The following is a 20,420-nucleotide window of genomic DNA, read 5'->3' on the forward strand; positions in this document are numbered from 1 at the left end:
GTTCAAGAACTTATCAACTCTATCTCGTCATTTCTCAACTGGCAAGTAGTGACGAAGAAAGGCCACAGAAAATTTCTTCCACACAGCTGGAGGAGTGTTCGGATCCCTGGATCTCTCCCAGCTGCTATACCAAAAAACTGCTAAATCCCGTAACCGATAAGTAGCCAACTCTACTGCCTCAGTAATACTAGCGTGCATAACCCGCAGTGTACGATGAACCTGATCAATAAAGGTTTGCGGGTCCTTCTTGGGTTCTGATCAGGTAAACACTGGAGGGTCTAGATTAATAAAATCACGAACTCTCGCACTAACCGGTTTGTCAGCAGCACCGCTATTCTGCATCTGAACCTGAGTAGCTACTAATCTAGTCAACAACTACACCGTACTCTACATTTCCTGGTCTGTACTGCTAGACAGAGGAACTGGAGGTGCTGGGTCCCTCCTTATATCCACTGGAGATGACGCAGTAGATGAGGCATGAGACGACATCTCGCTTTGAGCCTGCTCTAGCTGGAGGCACCTTACTGGTACCCTCTCCCGCAGCTATATCAAGCCATCTACTAATCTCTTGCTTCTTAGGCGAAGGCATCGCTGAAAGAAAACAAGGTGAATATTAGAGATGAACATTTACGACTCAACTCTACACACGATCTAGATTCAAGAAGAAGGTAACAACCCTAGATGTCATGTAGCCTTCTAATTATAAACGTGGCGTGCTACACATCCATAATCAAGACTCTACTAGACATGACTCATAGACAACCTCTAGGACAGACTTGCTTTGATACCGAAGTTTGTCATGACCCAAACTGGAGGGACATGACTGGCACTCGGGCCATACCTGTCGAGCACCAACGTACATTTTATCTAACCTTTTTTATTATCTATATGGGCCGACGAGATCAACATAAATGGTAGACATGAATCATGAACAATAACCAATGACAGATAATGGCATAGACATACATAAGATAGGCCAAAAAAGATGTCATGAAGCTATATATAAGGTATGAGCTGACAAGCTGCTATGAGAGACTATACAACAAAAATCAGCCGACAAGGCATTCCAAACTATACATGAGTCGACACCTGTCTATGAACCTCTAAAGGAACATAACTGATGCAACATTTTCGGAATAGGGCCACAACATACCCATAATATCTATAACAAAAGTGCATACCCAGACCACGGCACGTTTGGAGAAGGGATCTCACCAATAACTGCTGAACTAGGCAGCCTACTATGGTGGGGGAGCTGTGTCTACCTATCTATCCAGACCTGCAGCATGACATGCATCATCCATAAATAAAAGGGACATCAGTATGAATAAAGTACCGAGCATGTAAGGCAGAAAAGGCATAAATAAGAACAGTAATATAAACAGGGATAGATAATATTCAACCTATAACATCTGAGTGTCTCTGAGGGCGACTGACAAGAAATGCATGATACACACACATACACACATACACACACACACACACACACACACACACATACATATATATATATATATATATATATATATATATATATATATATATATATATATACACTTTTAAAAACTTACACCTCTGTGGGCATCATCATCATCATATCGTACCCGGTCGTAATCGGCTCGATAAAAATGTACCCGATCATCATAAGGCTCAGTAGAATCGTACTCGGCCATGTGTAGCTTGGTAAAACCGAACTGATCAGTGGATGCACAATAGGTGACGTACCTGGCCGACCATAGCATGGCTCAGTAGAGTAAAAGAGGTACATATATATAATGCATGCTGGACTCATTGGAATCACATTATGAACCTTTCGGAGTGATGTAAGGTCGGTAATCTCCATACACGTTATTAGGACTAACTCTTCGTCATGGATCTTATAAGAATCAAGAAGTCCCAACAACATTGATAGCATAAGAATAAGAGAAGTAACATCAACATCCATCGTTCCTTAATAAGGGAAACAACGTAAGTACTGCTAGCTTCTAAGAGTGGAGTATCTTTGGAAGCTCGTTCATTATATTATGTATAATCGGAGTCGTGCAAAAGAAGGAAAGGGATAGCCTTACATACCTTGTATATACTTCCTAACCTCAAGCTATGCAAATGTCACGACTCCTTAGTCTACACTAAGAGAAATGATACTATCGTTGTCGTTTAAGTGTCGTAACTATTATATATGCATGCATGTACCAATAAGGTTTGTAGGAAGATGAGTAATGAAGAGTGTGATTCTTGGGTAGGAGAGTGTTATATATGAATGCTTGTACCAATAAGGTTTATAGGAAGATTGTTAAGCTCAAATGGGTTAACATTGGGTTGTGGGATGAAGGATCCTTGAAATAATAATGCACACCTGGTGCTTGATAAAATGCTTAAGTTAGCTGAACCTATGAATATCTTCCTAATTATGGTTCAATTATATCATGTTTCTAAATAGATCAAAGTTGCTAGGATTTTCGAAACATTGTAGTAATTTAGAGAAAGCTCAAAGCGAGGTATGTTGGCTAAACTTCTCTCTTAGAATTGAATCCCACGATGTTCTCGTAAGTTTTATGTATGATGGGCCATGTTCTTATTTCTCATGTTCCATTTTATGCCTGAGGCCTGCGATCGTCAAGCAGGTATACCTTGAAGTCTCCGCTGAGCAGACACAACTCTCAACATCACAAAAAGAAATACTTGAATTTGCACAAAAATGTGCAGAAGCGTAGAATGAGTACACCACAACGGTACCCAGTAACTATCAAGCCTAACCTCGATAGAGTAGTGACGAGGCCAGGTGAAGACACCAACTAGACATAGAAACATGTACAAGATATGCATCAAGCTAACAATGGAAATAACATCAATGTAAGGCCAATGGTGGAATTATTATTCATTTACAAGCAACAACGAAATAATGAAAACACAAATGGCAGCAAGTAGTAAACGGGTAATAGAGAAGCAACATAATCAGAATACCGATGAGATATGAATGAAATCAAATAAGGAGTAACCAAGGATATCTCAAGTAAACAAATAGTTCTCAACACATATGCCTAAAACAAGAATTACCCCGAGGCACCACACGTCATTAATCACAAATCATGGACCACAATTTTCAAATCTTACATGTATGGAACTTTGTGCCCACAATAACAATTACATTTACAAGCCAAGGCCCATGTGCTACCATGTACATTGTAACTGTAACAAAATATCAATTAAAATGATCTAGAGTTATATTTAAACACTATAAAACATAATAACAATCTTGAATAATGTAAGGCGTCAAATGAAATAATGAGTTTATTTTAGAAATCCATTAAAGTAAAATAAAATATAATTTATACAAAATAGAGTATCATACGGGTTTAGTTTTGTAAGGCCCCATAAAATTTTACCTAAAACCCAAGGTTTTATGGTGCCAAGGTAAGCTAATATGTTTGAGGATTATAGAAATTCTTCGCAGCGAGCTTACGGACTTTTAGAGTTGATCAGTGCGTCGAGGAGTTGAAGGAAAACGTTTATAGAACATGGCAGTTTTGTGGTCCAATCTGCGACCGCAGAAGCAGTTTGCGGACCGCAGATCGGCCACAGATTGAAGCAGAAAGATTTGCCAATTTTGAGGCCCATTATGCGGCCACAGATCCCATCGCATATCTAGCATGAGAAATTTCGGAAGGAGGTTCTACGGTCCATTATGAAACCGCAGAATTAGTCTGCGGACCGCAGACCTGTCGCAGAATGAGGCAGAAATGACCAGTTCTGGGGGGCCATTATGCGTTCCATTTTGCAGATTGCAGAAGTATTATGCGGTCACATATGTCACCGCAGATCTGCATCGGGGATTTATTTTTCAAATTTTATAACCCGACCCCCATTTTATTTATCTAGCATAAGGTTTCATTTTTTGTGGATTACCTAACATTTTAGAGAGATGAGAGACCTATTCTTTAGAGAGGGAAGGGAATACTAAAGATTTCACTACTCTACTTTGATCAAACCTTGGAATTCCATTAAAAGAAAGTTGCTAGGGCTGCAAAGAAGGTAAGATTTGCTTCCCCAAATTCTTCAATTTTGGGTTTGGGTTGGTTATGGGTGATAAGGGAAGGTTTATCACATGCATGGGCTAATAGAGACTGTGGGGAAGTTGTAGAACCATGTTGGGTGGTTTTGTGCTTGAATTAGTCGAGGGAAAGGTCGGGTCATAATCGTAACACCTTTCGCCATGTGAATTCCTCTAATCGTGCATATAATTCTCTCCTTCTCTATAGATTGGCATCGTTAGGAGTGTTGGGTCATTATCATGGCACTACGAAAAGCTCTTTTGAGGTATGAAGGATAAACTCTTCTTCTAGTATCGGAATTCTCGAATCCTTGTAAAATTCTATCATGTGTAGTCGAACTTGAAACGCTATTGATGTGAGGTATTCAAAATAGTAAAATTGATTCCTGATTAGCATAACGTGTTAGAACCCTCGTGTGTTAATGATTCTCTATTTTTGACTTAATTATGTTATACCCCTTTTGGGAAAAAGATCTTGTATGAAATCATTGTGATTAAATACTTATTTCTTATATGATGAAACCTTACGAATTTACACTTGCTAAGGCCAAAGGTGTCAAATGGTTGATTTGAAAGGGAACTCTTTTGTACAAACTATTATCTTTTTGGGAATTCGAAGTGTGACATTGTGAATACACCTCCACCCGCATACATTGGGGTGAGGCGACAGGGCCGCTTTGTGTAGAGTATCTGGTATTGTAATTGCACCTCCACCCGCATACATTAGGGTGAGACGGCAGAGCCGCTTTGTGTAGAGTTTGTGGTATTGTGAATACACCTCCACCAACATACACTGGGGTGAGACAGCAGTGCCACTTTGTGTAAAGGTAGTTGTAGAAGATCCCCGACTTAAAAATTTATAAATGTTATTGAAAGCTCTTAATAAATTTGCTATGGCTTTAATGACTATCTAAGACTTTTATTGTTACCATGATTCATCATATTTATGCTGTATTTCCATGTCCCTCCATAGGTGTTTGGTTTTCATACTAGTACTATTCGGCATGTACTAACGTCCCTATTTTCGGGGGCATTGCATCTTTAATGGATGAAGGTGGTTCCACAGCACAAGGCATTGACTAATGATAGCGGTACACTCTATCCCCAGTTGACTTGATGAGCCCCATTTCATTTCGGGGTCGTGCATCTTTTGTTCTGTTTGTGATATGTTTTGAGGTATAGCCGATGCCTTGTTGCCGGCACTATCATTGTACTCTTTTGTACCTATTAGAGGCTCCGTATGCATGGTGTGGGTTGTATATTATTATTGGGAACATTCAAGATAGTAATGTCGTATGTGTATTACATGTTCCATTTCAAACTATGAAAGTGTATGTATTTTCAGACTTTATAAATGAAGTAACTAATGGTGATGGAATTAATGTTGTTCGTGAACCCTCTTGGTGTTAATTAATGAAGTTTATCTTCTCTTATGGGTGAGTTGGGTAGAAGGCAATCTAACAGGCTTGCTCGGCCAGGTTATCTCGGTTGAGCGCCGGTCGCGCTCCCCGAGGTCGGGGCATGACATGTTTAGAAATTAATGAATTGAGTAAAATGTCATATTTAAACAAAACAACACATCAGTTAAATTAATGAATTAAGTATAGAATTTGTTAAAAGAGAAATGTGATAACAATTAATGTAAGGTAACTGATCAACAGTGTGTTAAGTATAATTGGAGAATCGAATTATAGTAAAAGGGCGATAACCATTTAAAATAATAAGACACTGAGTGAGATAGCGAATTATATCTTAAGAGGCACATGGGATAAAGCATGTCAATAATTCTATTATTTAAATTGTTATGTTACCAACAACTCAACAGAATATGATATAATGACTGCATACAATTAAATTCACATTGACAATCAATTTACCAAGTTATAATCGTAACGACCCATATAGTCGTTTTGAGTATTGTAGCCATGTTCCCCCATTTATTTCTTATTATGTGTTCTTTAGTTGTTATGTGACTTGCCGGGGTGGTTGGTTTCGTAATGAATTGGGACACTTAATCCCAAGGTTGGAAGCTTGAGTTGAAAGAATTGACCGAATGTTGATTAATGTGTAAATGACTCCGGAGTGGAGTTTTGATGGTTCCGATACCTCCATAAGGTGATTTTGGACTTAGGAGTGTGTCCGCATATTGATTTGGAGGTCTGTAGATGATTTTGGATTGAATTGGCGAAAGTTGAAAAAGTTAAAGTTTGGAGAGTTGAGAAGTTTGACCGAGAGTTGACTTTGTTGTTACCCAGCTCGGATTTTGGTTCCAAAAGTTGAAAATAGGTCCGTTGTGTCATTTATGACTTGTGTGAAAAATTTGAGGTCAATCAGAGTTGGTTTGATAGGTTTCGGCATCGATTGTAGAAGTTGGAAATCCATTAGTTTCATTAGGCTTGAATTGGGGTGAGATTCTTGTTTTTGCTGTTATTTGAGGCCTCGACTAAGTTCATATCTTGTTTTAGGACTTTTTGGTATGTTTGGATGGGGTCCAGGGGGCCTCGAGTGTGATTCAAATTGAAAACGGATTGAATTTTGGACTTGTGGAAGTGCTGGTGTGATCAGGTCTGGTGCAACCGCACCTGCGAGAAAAGGGCCATAGGTGCAGAGCCGTTGAAGCGGCCCGGTGCACGCAGATGCAAGAAATGGGAAGGCAGCATAGGAGCACATGTGCGGAAGTGAATTCGCAAAAGGGGACGCGCTCCTGCACAAGGTGTTCCGTAGAAGCGGATATTGACTGAAGGGTTGGGGACTGCAGAAGCAATGGAACGACTGCAGGTGCGAAGATGGGACCGCAAGTGCGCTAGGTCAGGGGATTAAGTGGCTTACACATAAGCGGTGAAATGTATCGCAGGTGCGAGGGGCTTGGCAGAATACATAAAGACGAGGGTTAGAGTATTTTCTTCATTTTTGGACTTTGAGAGCTCGGATTGAGGCGACTTTTGAAGAGGTTTTCACTAGATTTCTAGAGTTAAGTGATTTTTGATCACTTTTGTCCATGTATTTCGAATACCCATTGATTATTTAACCTAATTCTCATGAATCTAAGTTAGAGTTTGGGGATTTGAGTGTCGAGTTGTGGTCGGAATCATGTGACTTTGGTATGGTTGGACTCATTATTCAATGGGTGTTCAGAGTTTGTAAATTTGGTCAGTTTTTGAGACATGGGCCCACGATTGACTTTTTAGTTGACTTTTTGACTTTGGTTAAAGAACTTAGCATTATCGTATGGAATCGATTCCTATAGCTTGTATTGATTGTATTAAGTTATTTGTGGTTAGATTTAAGTTGTTCGGAGGCTGATTCAGGAGGCAAGGACTTGCTAGAATTGTGATTTGTGCGGTTTGAGGTATGTAATACTTTTAAACTTGGTACTGAGGGTATTAATCCATGAACTGCGTGTTATGTAGTTGGTGTTGAGGTTATGCACATATTAGGTGACGTGCATGTGGGTGCGCACCGTGATAATTGTGACTCGGTTGATTCTGTGGTACTGTGTAGTTATCAAATCTTGTTGTTATTCATGTAATCCCCATGTGTTAGAGAAATTGAGTTGTGCTCCATGTTACAGATCATGTTTATGGGATCGGGCTGCACGCCGCAATAGGCTTTATTCATTCATTATGGGATTGGGCTGCATGTCGCAACATTCCATGTTGGCTTATATTAGCACTTGGGCAAGATCCGCTCCTCCGAAGTTTGACATACTAGCAGTGAACGCAAGTACCATTGAGTGTCGAGTGCGAGTGTAAGTGCTGAGTGATTCAGAGTGCCGAGGAATTGAGAGTGCTGAGCGATTGAGCGTGCTGAGTGAGGTTAAATACTCAGAGAGTGTGATTATATGAGTTTATCACTGTGTTGCATTACATTTGTCATGCATATTTGACATGCAGACATATAGATGTAACATTCCTCATGCTAGCTATACTTGGCATGTTTTATCAATATTGAGCCTAAACTGTTGAACGTGAAAGCATGTCAACATTGATGTACTGTGTACAAACTGATTATGAGATTTTTCTGAGTTATTACTGTCATTCCCTGTTATATCCATACTGTTATTATCTGGATTTGGACTGTACATTTGTAAGATCATCATTGCTTTCAGCCCAAGGTTAGTTGTATTACTTATTGAGTACATTGGGTTGGTTGTACTCATAATACACTCTGCACTTCGTGTACAGATCCAAGAACATCTGGACCCGGTGGTTGCTAGACTTGGTGCATTACCTGCTTGGAGACTATTGAAGTAGCTTCTATGGCGTCCACAGACGTGGACTCTTCTTTTCTTCAGTTTATTTAGCACTATTCTATCTTTCTAGACAGTTGTATTAGAAGTTTTGACTGTGTTGACATTTAGTAGCTCATGTACTAGGTGACACACGGATTTTGGAGATTTTGTATTTGACTAGAATTTATTCTTATCGATTGTTTATGAGATTTCTCACTTGTAAACTTATTACATCATGTTTTTAATTTACACTGCGTAGTTATTTTGTAATTGTCGGCTTGCCTAGTCCTGTGATAAGCACTATCAAGACATGTTTAGATTTGGGTCGTGACAAGTTGGTATCAAAACCTAGGTTACATAGGTCTCACGAATCATGAGAAGGCTTAGTAGAGTCTTGAGGATCGGTACAGAGACGTCTGTACTTAAGTCGAGAGGCTACCGTACCGTTAGGAAACTTCACTTTCTTGTATTCTTGTCGTGCGAATTTGTTGATTTCGAAAACTAAACTTCTATTATTCTATTCTCTCACAAATGGTGAGGACACATGCTACCGGATCGGGTGGACATACACCAGTAGCACCAACTAGGGCCGCAAGAGGCCGGGGCTGCAGTAAAGGCCGAGGTGCAGCTCGTACAACAGCTAGAGCAGCACCTCTGGAGCCACCAATTGCTCTAACTTAGGAGAAAATACCAGATGTGGTTGAGCCAGTTGGGACCGGCTAAGGCAACAGCTGTACCCATTGTGATTTTAGGCCTTTAGGACGCTTTGTCCTAGATATTGACTGTATGCACTAGCCTTGTTCAAGCGATTTCAGTTCTAGCCGCACCAGCCACTTTTGAGGCCGGGGGACGTGCTCAGACTCTTGCTGCCCGTACTCCAAAGCAGGTGGTTCATGGACTTCAGACACCGTGGGTCCTACTAGCTCAGGCCTCCAGCATTGAGTGGGAATGAGTTAGAGGATGCTCAGGACTTCCTAGATAGGTGCCAGCGGATCCTTTGCACGGCGGGTATTCTGGACACTAATGAAGTATCATTTACTACTTTTCAGCTATCGGGGGTAGCATTCAGATTGTGGGAGGCCTATGAGTTGAGCAGGCCAGCTAGCGCTGCACCACTTACGTGGCATGAGTTCTCAATTCTATTCTTAGAGAAGTTTGTTCCACAAACCTGTAGAGAGGAGTTGCATAGGCCCTTTGAGTAGCTACGCTAGGAGGATATGTTAGTGACCTAGTATGAAATGATATTTTTAGAGGTAGCTCATCACGCGATCTAGTTGGTTCCCACAGAGAGGGAGAGGATTAGGAGTTTCATTAATGGCCTCAACTATGGATTGTGCTTCGTCATAACTTGGAAGACTACATCAGGTGCTAGGTTCGCCGAGGTGGTTGATATTTCTAGGCGGCTAGAGCAGGTCCATAGTCAGGAGAGGGAGTCCAAGAGGCATCGTGGTTCAGGTCGTTTCAACGATGTTTCTTCTAGGGGATAGTCCCACCACAACAGGCGTCGCCCTTGTAGGCCTGATGAGCCGCGCTATGGTCGGTCGGGTACGGCACCTATTATGCAACCATCGATCATTTAGGTTTTACCAAGCTCCACGTGGTTGGGTACGATTCAACCGATCTTTATGATGGCCTGGTACATTTTTACCGAGCCTATTACGACCGGGTACGATATGATGATGATGATGCCCATGGAGGTATATGTTTTTAAAAGTATATGTGTATATATACATATATGTATCATACATTTCATGTCAATCGCCCTCAGAGGCACTCAGATGTCGTAGGTTGTATATTCTTTATCCCTGCTTATATTACTGTTCTTATTTATGCTTTCCTACATTACATGCTTGGCACTTTATTCGTGCTAACATCCCTTTTATTTGTGAATGTTGCATGTCGTGCTGCAGGTCCTGATAGACAGGTAGACGCAACTCTCCCACCACAGTAGGCTGCCTAGTTCAGCAGTTATTAGCGAGATCCCTTCTCCGGACTTGCCGTGGTCTTGGTATGCACTTTTGTTATGGACAGATGGCTCGTACCATTCATCGTGGTGCATCAGCTAGCCATGGTTTATACAGTGCTCGTCCGGGTCAGTCATCTCTCATTGCCCTCCCAGATCAGAGTTCATCTTGTGCTCTTTCATTTCGGGGCTCATCTGTACCAAGTTCTTCTATTAGCTATTTTGGTTCTTGGGGTCCGATCCAGTATCCACCACCATTGGCAGATTGGAGTTGCTTCGAGTGCGGGGAGTTTGGACATGTGTAGAGGCCGTGTCCCCGTTGTTTTGGAGGTGTGGTTTAGAAGAGGGGATGGTTATGACTTCTACACCAATTACTTCACCACCCGCTCAGCCTGCTCGGGGTAGTGCTCAGGAAGCTAGAAGTCTCCCTAGAGGGGGAGGCCGATCAGGTGGTGGTCAGGCTTGATGCTATGCTTTTCCCGCCAGGCCAGAGGTTGTTGCTACAGATGCAGTGATCACATGTATTGTCTTAGTATGCTACATGGATGATTCCATATTAGTTGACCCTGGTTCTACTTATTCATATGTATCATCATATTCTAATCGTTATTTGGATATGCCCCGTGAGTCCTTAGTTTTGCATATTCATGTATCTATGCCAGTAGGTGATTCTATTATTGTGGACCGAGTGTATCGGTCGTGTGTGGTGACCATTGGAGGACTGTAGATGAGAGGTGATCTTTTATTTCTTAGTATTGTTGATTTTGACGTGAAATGTCATGCTATTATGGATTGTCACGCTAAGACCGTGACGTTGGCGATGCCGGGGTTACCTAGGATCGAGTGGAGAGGTTTTCTCGACTATGTCCCCAGTAGGGTGATTTCATATATGAAGGCCCAACAGATGGTTGAGAAGGGGTATTTATCATATTTGGCTTTTGTGAGGGATGTTGGTGCCGATACTCCTACCATTCTATTGCGGTTGTACGAGACTTTCTGGATGTATTTCTAGCAGACCTGCCGGGCATGCCACTCGACAGGGACATTAATTTTTGTATTGACTTGGTGTTGGGAACTCAGCCCATATCTATTCCTCTGTATCGTATGGCACCAGCAGAATTGAAGGAATTGAAGAGTAGCTTCAGGAGCTTCTTGAAAAGGGATTTGTTAGGCCTAGTGTGTCGCCTTGGGGGTGCCTCGGTGCTATTTCTTAAGAAGAAGGATGGTACCATGCGGATGTGCATTGACTATATGTAGTTGAACAAATTTACAATTAAGAAGAGGTATCCATTGCCAGGCATTGCTGACTTATTTGACCAGCTTCAGGGAGCTAAAGTGTTCTCTAAGATTAATTTGAGGTTTGGGTATCACCAGTTGAAGATTCGGGACTCTGATATTCTAAAGATGGCATTCAGGACCCGTTATTGTCACTATGAGTTCCTTGTGATGTCTTGTTGGTTGACCAATGCCCTAGCAGCATTCATGCATCTGATGAATAGTGTATTCCAGCCATATCTTGATTCGTTTGTTATAGTAATTATTGATGATATTTTGGTGTACTCTCGTAGCCAGGAGGAGCATGCACAACATCTGAGGATTGTACTACAGACGTTGAAGGAGGAGAAGCTTTATGCTAAGTTCTCCAAGTGCGAATTTTGGCTTAGTTCGGTGGCGTTCATGGGGCATGTGGTGTCCAGTGAGGGGATCAAGGTGGATCCAAAGAAGATTGAGGCGGTTGAGAGTTGGCCCAGACCGTCTTCAGCTACTGAGATTTGGAGTTTTCTCAGCTTCGCCGGATATTATCGCCGCTTCGTGGAAGGTTTCTCATCCATTGCAACGCCTTTGAACAGGTTAACCCGTAAGGGTGCTCCATTCAGGTGGTCGGATGAGTGTGAGGAGAGCTTTCAGAAGTTCAAGACTGCCTTGACTACAACTCCAGTTCTAGTTTTGCCTTTAGCATCGGGTTCTTATACAATGTATTGTGATGCTTCTCAGATCAGTATTAGGTATGTCTTGATACATGAGGGTAGAGTGATTTCTTGTCCTTCATGCTAGTTGAAGCCTTATAAGAGGAACTACCCCGTTCATGATTTAGAGTCGGCAACCATCATCAATGCATAGAAGATTCGGCCAATGTGGTGGTCGGTGCCTTCAGTAGAAAGGCAGTAAGTATGGGTAGCCTTGCATACATTCATGTTGGTTAGAGGCTGCTTGTATTAGATGTTCATGTCTTGTCCAATTAGTTTATGAGGTTTGATATTTCGGAGCCTAGTCGGGTTCTAGCTTGCGTGGTTTCTCAGACTTCTTTATAGGCACACGGGATTAGTTGAGTACAATATTCCACTCTCAGATGGACGGACAGTCCGAGCGCACCATTCAGATATTGGAGGATATGCTACGTGCTTGTGTCATGGATTTCGGGGATTCTTGGGATCAATTTCTACCGCTTGTAGAGTTTGCCTACAAAAATAACTGCTAAAGGAGTATTTATATGGCTCTGTATGAGGCCTTTTATGGGAGGTGGTGTCGGTCTCCAGTTGTTTGGTTTGTGCCGGGTGAGGCTAGGCTATTGGGTACTGACTTGGTTCAGGATGCTTTAGAAAAGGTTGAGTTTATTCAGGATCGGCTTCACATGGCACAGTCTAGGTATAAGAGTAACGCCGATCGGAAGGTTCGTGATGTTGCTTACATGGTGGGAGAGAAGGTATTGCTCAGAGTTTCACCCATGAAGGGTGTTATGAGGTTCGGAAAGAAGGGCAAGTTGAGCCCTTGGTACATTGGCCCTTTTGAGGTGCATAAGAGGATTGTAGAGGTGGCTTACAAGCTTGCTTTGCCACCTAGTCTATCAAATGTTCATCCAATGTTTCATGTTCCCTGCTCCGAAAGTATTTCAGTGATCCATCTCATGTTTTGGACTTCAGCACGGTTCAGTTAGATGGGGATTTGACTTATGATGTGGAGCCGGTGGCCATTTTGGATCGGCATGTTCGAGATTTGAGGCCAAAGAATATAGCTTCAGTGAAAGTATAATGGAGAGTTAAACTAGTCGAGGAGGCTATTTAGGAGATCGAGCGGGAGATGTGAAGCAGCTATCCACACCTATTTGAGACCCCAGGTATAATTCTGTACCCATTTGAGGACGAAAGATTGTTTAAGGGAGGGAGAATGTAACGACCTGACCGGTCGTTTTGAGTATTGTAGCCCTGTTCCCCCCATTTATTTCTTATTATATGTTCTTTTGTTGTTATGTGACTTACCAAGGTAGTTAGTTTGGTTCCGGAGATGTTTCGGAATGAATTGGGATACGTAGGCCTCATTTGTTTGCACTTAATGGAGGTCCGAATCTTAATCATTCGGATCCAGACCTTTAAGTGCATTTTTTTAGATCATAACCCTAATTATTCAGATCCAGCCCATTAGGTCTATTTGTTTTCTCTCTTTTAAAAACTTTTAATAGGTCTAAATGCATCTGACCGAAACAGACCCACACCAAATTCTAATGGCGCTCAGACTCTTAAAAAAATGATAAACTTTATTTTCGCAACTATTCACTCAACAATTTTCGCAACTATTCACTCAACAATAAAGCTATATTTTAGCAAATTTCACGCTTTCTTCTTCATCTTTTGTGCATAAAGTTTCACCTCTATCTCTCACTCTCCATCTATCGTCGGCTATCCAATTCTTTTTTCTCTTGAACAGGTAAGATTCTAACCTTTAGAAAGTATTTTGCTATTATTTTATGAAATTCGCAACATGCTTGCCTATTATTTTGTAAAAAATTATAATTATATGAGTTTCAAGATCTCAAGTCGTATTTTCGTTGGTCACTATTGAAATATGTTTCTGCATATTTTGCTTTATGGAGGAGTAGGTTTGATAATGTTTTTGGTGTATCACCGCTTTTGCTTTCGTTAGTGTTGATGTTTGTGTAACTATGATCTCTCCTACGTGCTGTTATGTTAGATACTTATTACTTTTTCCACATCAAAATTAATATATTGACTTAGTTGTATTATTTATTAAAATACAAAAACCTTGTCTTAGTTGTATTAAGATCTACATATTCATATTTGATAAGAGATTATTTTTGTTTTATCTTTTCTAATCAAGTTTTCATGAAATGTCTAAATTTGTGTAAATATGATGAATCTCTCTCTGTATCAACAAACAAAATTACATCTCCTGGGCTAATATTTATAGGAACAGGGGTGGAGGATTGTTGGGAATTCATGTGCTTTCTTTATTCTAAAATATTCTGGTTCACAGAGAACTCGTTCAAGAGAAGATGAGACCAGGCAATGGTGTCATTTAGTTGCTTGCTTGCTGCTAAATTTAGCCGTGTACTTGTGTGCTAAGTTTGGGAGTACACCAGGTCAAGATTGTTTCGCTTAGTTGAATTAGAATACTATTAAGCAGGAAGTGTTGGTATAGCGGGTGTCTGAAAGTTGTCGTGACTCGCTTGGTTTTTAGCGTGGTCAGGATTGTACGTAAGTTTAATGGTGGATTGTGTTACGTGGGTACATATATTGAGTCACGGTAATAACTTATTTTTATTCAACACTTATTAATTTGGTGTAAACATCCGATAAAATATAATTTACGACTCTATAAAGAATAGCCTACACTGTTTCCTGTCTTTGATGCAAAAAAAAATATATCAACTTTTTGCAGTATTCTTTATTGACAGCTCTCATCCACTCTGTAATTTCTGATGTCATTGGACCTTTTGACAACATAAGAAAAAAATAATAACAAAATATAGAAATAAATACACGAGACAATCTATTTATCTTGCAGTAAGAAAATAATCCTTTCTATCACTGGTTATGACACTTAGATAGATATAACTGCCTTGTAGTAGCTTGATTTGTCATGTACTCACCCCTCATAAAGCAACATCACACCTTCTTCCCTTTTATTTCTTTCCATATTACTTCCTTCTCTTGAGCTCTTTTCTCTAATTATCCTCTTCATCCTCACACATGCTGCTTAGTGATATTCACACATGCACTGAGGATGTGATATATCCTTCTTCACACCCTGCACATAGGTGCATACTAGTGGGACAATATTGTTCTGATGTAATTGACACTGTAACGACAAACATGATTGCTTTCTTGTATGAGTTGAAATATCTTTTTGTGCAGATCCCAAAAGGATAAATATTTACATTTTCCCATAGATAAAACTCCACTCTTTTAATTTCTTTCTCTATTGTAACTTGTATGATATATGCATTTACATTTCTCTGAATCAATGTCTATTAGTACATGCATTCCTCTTGATCTATGGACAATTACAAAAAATAAAAAGAAAAAAGATGTATACCGTGTCGCTTATTTGCGAAATTTGCTATTTCAAAAGTACTCCTTGTGGAACTCAAATCTCGTGGATGTCTTGTAAGTCAATTCTTGTGATAGCTTCTTCAATTCCTTTGCCAAGGCAGGCAACCCGCAATAGAAGACTCCTGTGTAACTGTGTTATTAACAAAGAGTTCTTTGCAATTGGTTTAATACTAGTAAAGTGCAGGGTTAGTAGTTCTTTTATCTGTTTTTGAAGAAAAGTGACACTGCTTCATATTCTATAATTATTACTACTTTATATTTCAGCTATGGAAAAATCTACTAAAAATTCAAGAGTGAGTTGGAAAAATATGGATGTAGTAAAAATTTTTTAGAAAGTTGTATTCAAGAAATATCCTTAAACAGGAGACTTGGAAGTAGTTTAAAGGCAGATTCATGGAACAAAGTACTAGGTTTGGAGACTTCTCATGGCTTTAGCGTTACACAAAAGCAGATGAAGAATCACTATGATTATCTAAAAGAAAAGTATCAAGCTTGATTGCCAATAACTAAAAAGACTAGCAATATTTATGACCCAGCCACCAATACCATTATAATGTCTAATAGTGAGTGAGACGAGTACATAAAGATTAGTTCATTATCTAGTAATTTAACTTTTCTTTTCTTTTCTATAAAGAAAAATGTTTGACGTACATATTAAAAATCTCTTTATTATAGGCTCATCCAAAAGCAAAGGCATTGAAGACTTCGCCTCTACCCTTCCCAGATCTTTGTACAAAACTTTTTGAGGGTTCTACATCAACATGAATTCATGGTTGGAGTCCAAGCTATACATATCCTCGCCCCAGTGTCTCTTCTATATCTACTACTATAGATGTAGATACGCTTGATAGTGTCGAAGATCTCGTTGGTAATAAGAATGATGGAGATCCTACTGATTATCCATCTCATTCTTCAGTTCCAATTGAAAAGAAACCGTTGGGAATGAAAAAAAAAATCTGTATCGTCTCAATTGGACATTGAAGAGAAGATGAGTATTGCATTAGAGTTATTGGTTAAAATAATAGCGGGCATGACATTGAAGAGTGTATCGAAAAATTAGAAGAACTTGGATGAGAAGAACCATTATATAGTGCAATTGTTAGTATACTTTGTGAAGGTGACAACTACAGGAAAGCATGGATGAACATTACAGAGGTCGACAAATTAGAGAATTGGATTAAGACCGTGGGCAAAAAAGTGGGGCTTCTTTGATTTTGCTAATTAGCTAGATTATTAATTAGATGTTAATAATATGTTACCTTTTTTGTTTTTTTCAACTATTATCTATTATGCTTATTTATTTTTTAATATTATATTATGCTTGCATAACATTTTTGATCTGTGATATACCTTTTTTTAAATATCTTGTTTGAAGTATATTTGATGTGTATGGTATTATTTTACTAATTAATTTATTGTGATTATGTAACTTTTTATATCTTTCAAATACATACTACGTTATGCTTACTATTGTATATTATACATTCTCTTTGTTACAACAATTTAGACATGGACATTGAGGATCAAGCATTAGCGTTGATGAGCTTGTATTGGTGTAAAAATTATTTTACACTCAAGAATATCCAAAAGAATAAAGATCTAACATTATTTTTATCTGGTGAAAAGTACACACAATAATTATTGTCCGGCTCTAGTGGAAAGTGTTTAGAACTGATGCACATGTCCCATGATGCATATGTTCGGCTATGTCAACATTTTAGACATAAAGGATGGCTCATAGATAGCAAACATATTTCTGTCGAAGAAAAGATAGCAATATTTCTGACCATTATAGGTCATAATGAGCGTTTAGTAGTTATGAAAAGAAGATTTCAACATTCTTCGCAAACGGTTCACAAATATTTTCATGAGGTTAAGCAATGATGTTATTTGCAAAAGAGATGATATCATCTACAACATCTGATTCAAATCCACATATTCCTGGCGCTTATAAAAAGTTACGAAAAGTTTTCAAGGTATTATGTGCTGTAAAATAATTAGATAACTTCGTAAGAAAAAAATTCATAACTCATAACATAAAATTATTATTTTTATTTGCAGGGAGAAATAGGTGCACTCGATGGGATATTTGTACATGCAGTTATTCCAGCTAATCAACAAATTATTTACAGAGAAAGAGGAAAGGGTAAATGTTATTAGAATGTTTTAGCTATATGTGACTTTAACATGGTCTTCACTTGTATTTATGCCGGATAGGAAGGGGTAGCACATGATGCACATGTTCTAACAGAAATCGCATCTAATCCAGATAATGGCTTTCCATTTCCTCCTTCAAGTAAGCGATACAACTTATTAAACTATTCTGAAATAATAAAACTGTTGATCTAAGGATGACACAACTCAACAAGATGGAAGAGTTCTGTTTCCATGTCTATGAGAATGCAGCCATGTATAAAGAAAGAATGAAGTTTGTTCATGACAATAAGATTTTGAAGCGGGAATTCAAATGTGGTGAATGGGTCTTACTCTTCAACTCAAGATTGATGTACTTTTCGGGCAAACTCAAATCCAAATGGTCTGACCCATTCAAAATTGTGAGTGTGTCTTCCTATGGCTCTATTGAATTAGAATCCAAAAACGGGACTCGAACTTTCAAAGTAAATGGACAAAGGGTGAAGCATTACCTTGGAACACCATACAAATTGGCCCTAAACAATGCGGAGAAAATTCAACTTCTATGGCCCGCAAAATGATTCTGCGATAGCAGAAGTGGGTCGCATATCTGTTGCACACCACCCAGGTACTAATCCATCACAACACATATATGCGACCGCATAATCTGTTACGCAATGGTAATTTCACCGTAAAACCCTTGTAAGGCCTCGTGAAAATATTCCTAAAAATTGGGGTTCTGTGATGCTGGGGCAGGCATAGAGGTTAATAATAGTAGAAATTCTTCACGTCGAGCTTGCGAGCCATAGTTTGGACCTTTTGGATTGAACAGTGCGCAGGAAAGTTGAAAAAAATATTAGGCGGAAGTAGGCATTTCTGCGGCCTATTCTACGACTGCAGAATCACTCTGCGGACCGCAGAATAGTCGCAGAGTGGGTCAGTTTTCTGGGTTATTTTGATGTCAATTTTGAGGCCATTATACGACCGCATAATTATTTTGCGGGCTGCACTCTTATCGCATATCCCGCTTTGGGATTTTTCGTAGGGAGGTTCTGCGGTGCACTATGCGACTGCAGAAGCGTTCTGCAGTGCATTAATGCGACCGCAGAATAGGTCTGCGGGTCGCATAGTGACCGCAGATCGGGTCAGTCACGCTCAGTTTTGGAGGCCAAAGTATGCGGCCGATATGCGGACCGCATATCAATTATGCGATCGCAGACCTTGTTCTAAAGCTTCATTTTTGGGTTTTTAAAACCCGACCCTACTTCGTTAAAATAGATGTAAGGGGCCATTTTTGAGCAAAACCTGATACTTTAGAGTGAGAGAGAGTTCTTAGAGTGGTGGAGTAACCTTCGACCTGTTATCCATCAATTCTTGCCCAATCATTGAGGATTAACAAAGGAAGTCTTCATCCCAAAGGTAAGAATCTATGTCCTAGCTCTCAATTTCGAAAATTTACAAAAATGGGAGAGTTAGAGAGACAATTCTTTGGTATGAGAGTTGTTATCTTGTATGCATGTGTTATCAAAGAATGTGGAAAGGTTGTGAGCTAAAAATGGTAGAGAATAGGTTGGGGAATGATGAAATCTTTTGCAAAAGGTCCTTAAGAACTTTAATGCACACCTAGTGTTTGATAAAATTCTCAAATGGGCTAGAACCATGATCATCCTCCCAATTTTGATTCAATTTGTTATATTTTCAAAATAGATTGAAGTTGCTAAGATTTTCGAAATATTTTAGAGTGTAAGGAAGATCAATTGAGGTATGTTGTCTAAACTTTCTCTCTTAGAATCGAATTCCATAATGTTCCCTTGAGTTTCAAAGTATGGATTGCGTATTAAAATGTCATGGCCTGAATCGTATTTCAAATGAAAGCTAGTATGCCAAATTATGTGAGAAAATCTGAATACTCTTAAGACTCTTAATTGCTCATATGTGTACCTAAAGTCTTGATTGTAAATGTCTAATTGTTGATAATATATGAAGATGGTTGGAAATGAAATAATTAAATTGGGGGTATAATGTGTGGCCAACGTGCCAAGAATTTAAGTTATGATTGTGGCTAATAGCAAAAATGATTTGACAGGATACGATAAGGAATATGAAATGAGCCTCGACTCAATTGTTTAAAAACTATTTCGAAAATAGAATTGCCTAAAAGCTTTTGTACTCAATTCATGCCCATAAGAGGCTGCTTTAACTAATGCTTTGCTTTAAAAAATATATCCAGTGTGATTCGAGTTCTTACATACTCAGGTGTTGAGATTGTATATTCTCATTTTTCGGAAGGAGTATTGCACGAATAAATGGTGTATTGATTGCTTATGATTTTGATGTGTGCTTGTATTGCTGGTTGATATGCCCCATTATTTGGGAGGAAGCCTTGTATGTTTAAAGTTCCCATTACTAATAAATTTGAGTTATATGATTGCTAAAATATTCTATATGTTGATATTTGATGGTGATCTTTGAAATTAAAAGAGGTGAAAGTGTGGAATATAAAATACGGCCATCGTGCCAGGAATAAAGAATCTTGTGAATGGCCAAATGAGCGAAGAAAATATTGTTGTTGTGAGTGTCTGGAAATACTAATAAGAATTTATACAATGTGAAAAATGTTGAGGTGAGTACAATTGTATTTATGTTACCTTGTGTGCAAATCAAATTTAAAATATTTTTGGGAGCATCATTAGT

General features: G+C 39.2%; 1 long non-coding RNA gene across 1 annotated transcript; it reads left to right on the plus strand.

Annotated features, from left to right (window-relative positions):
• Window positions 1–13,748: 13,748 nt before the first annotated feature.
• LOC104091906 (uncharacterized) lies at window positions 13,749–16,906 on the plus strand. Its single transcript, XR_011407805.1, has 2 exons — window positions 13,749–13,947; window positions 15,858–16,906. It is a non-coding gene; the product is annotated as an uncharacterized lncRNA (long non-coding RNA).
• The last annotated feature ends 3,514 nt before the right edge of the window (window positions 16,907–20,420 follow it).

This window comes from Nicotiana tomentosiformis, chromosome 5 (genome assembly GCF_000390325.3).
Source record: "Nicotiana tomentosiformis chromosome 5, ASM39032v3, whole genome shotgun sequence".
Taxonomy (NCBI): Eukaryota; Viridiplantae; Streptophyta; class Magnoliopsida; order Solanales; family Solanaceae; genus Nicotiana; species Nicotiana tomentosiformis.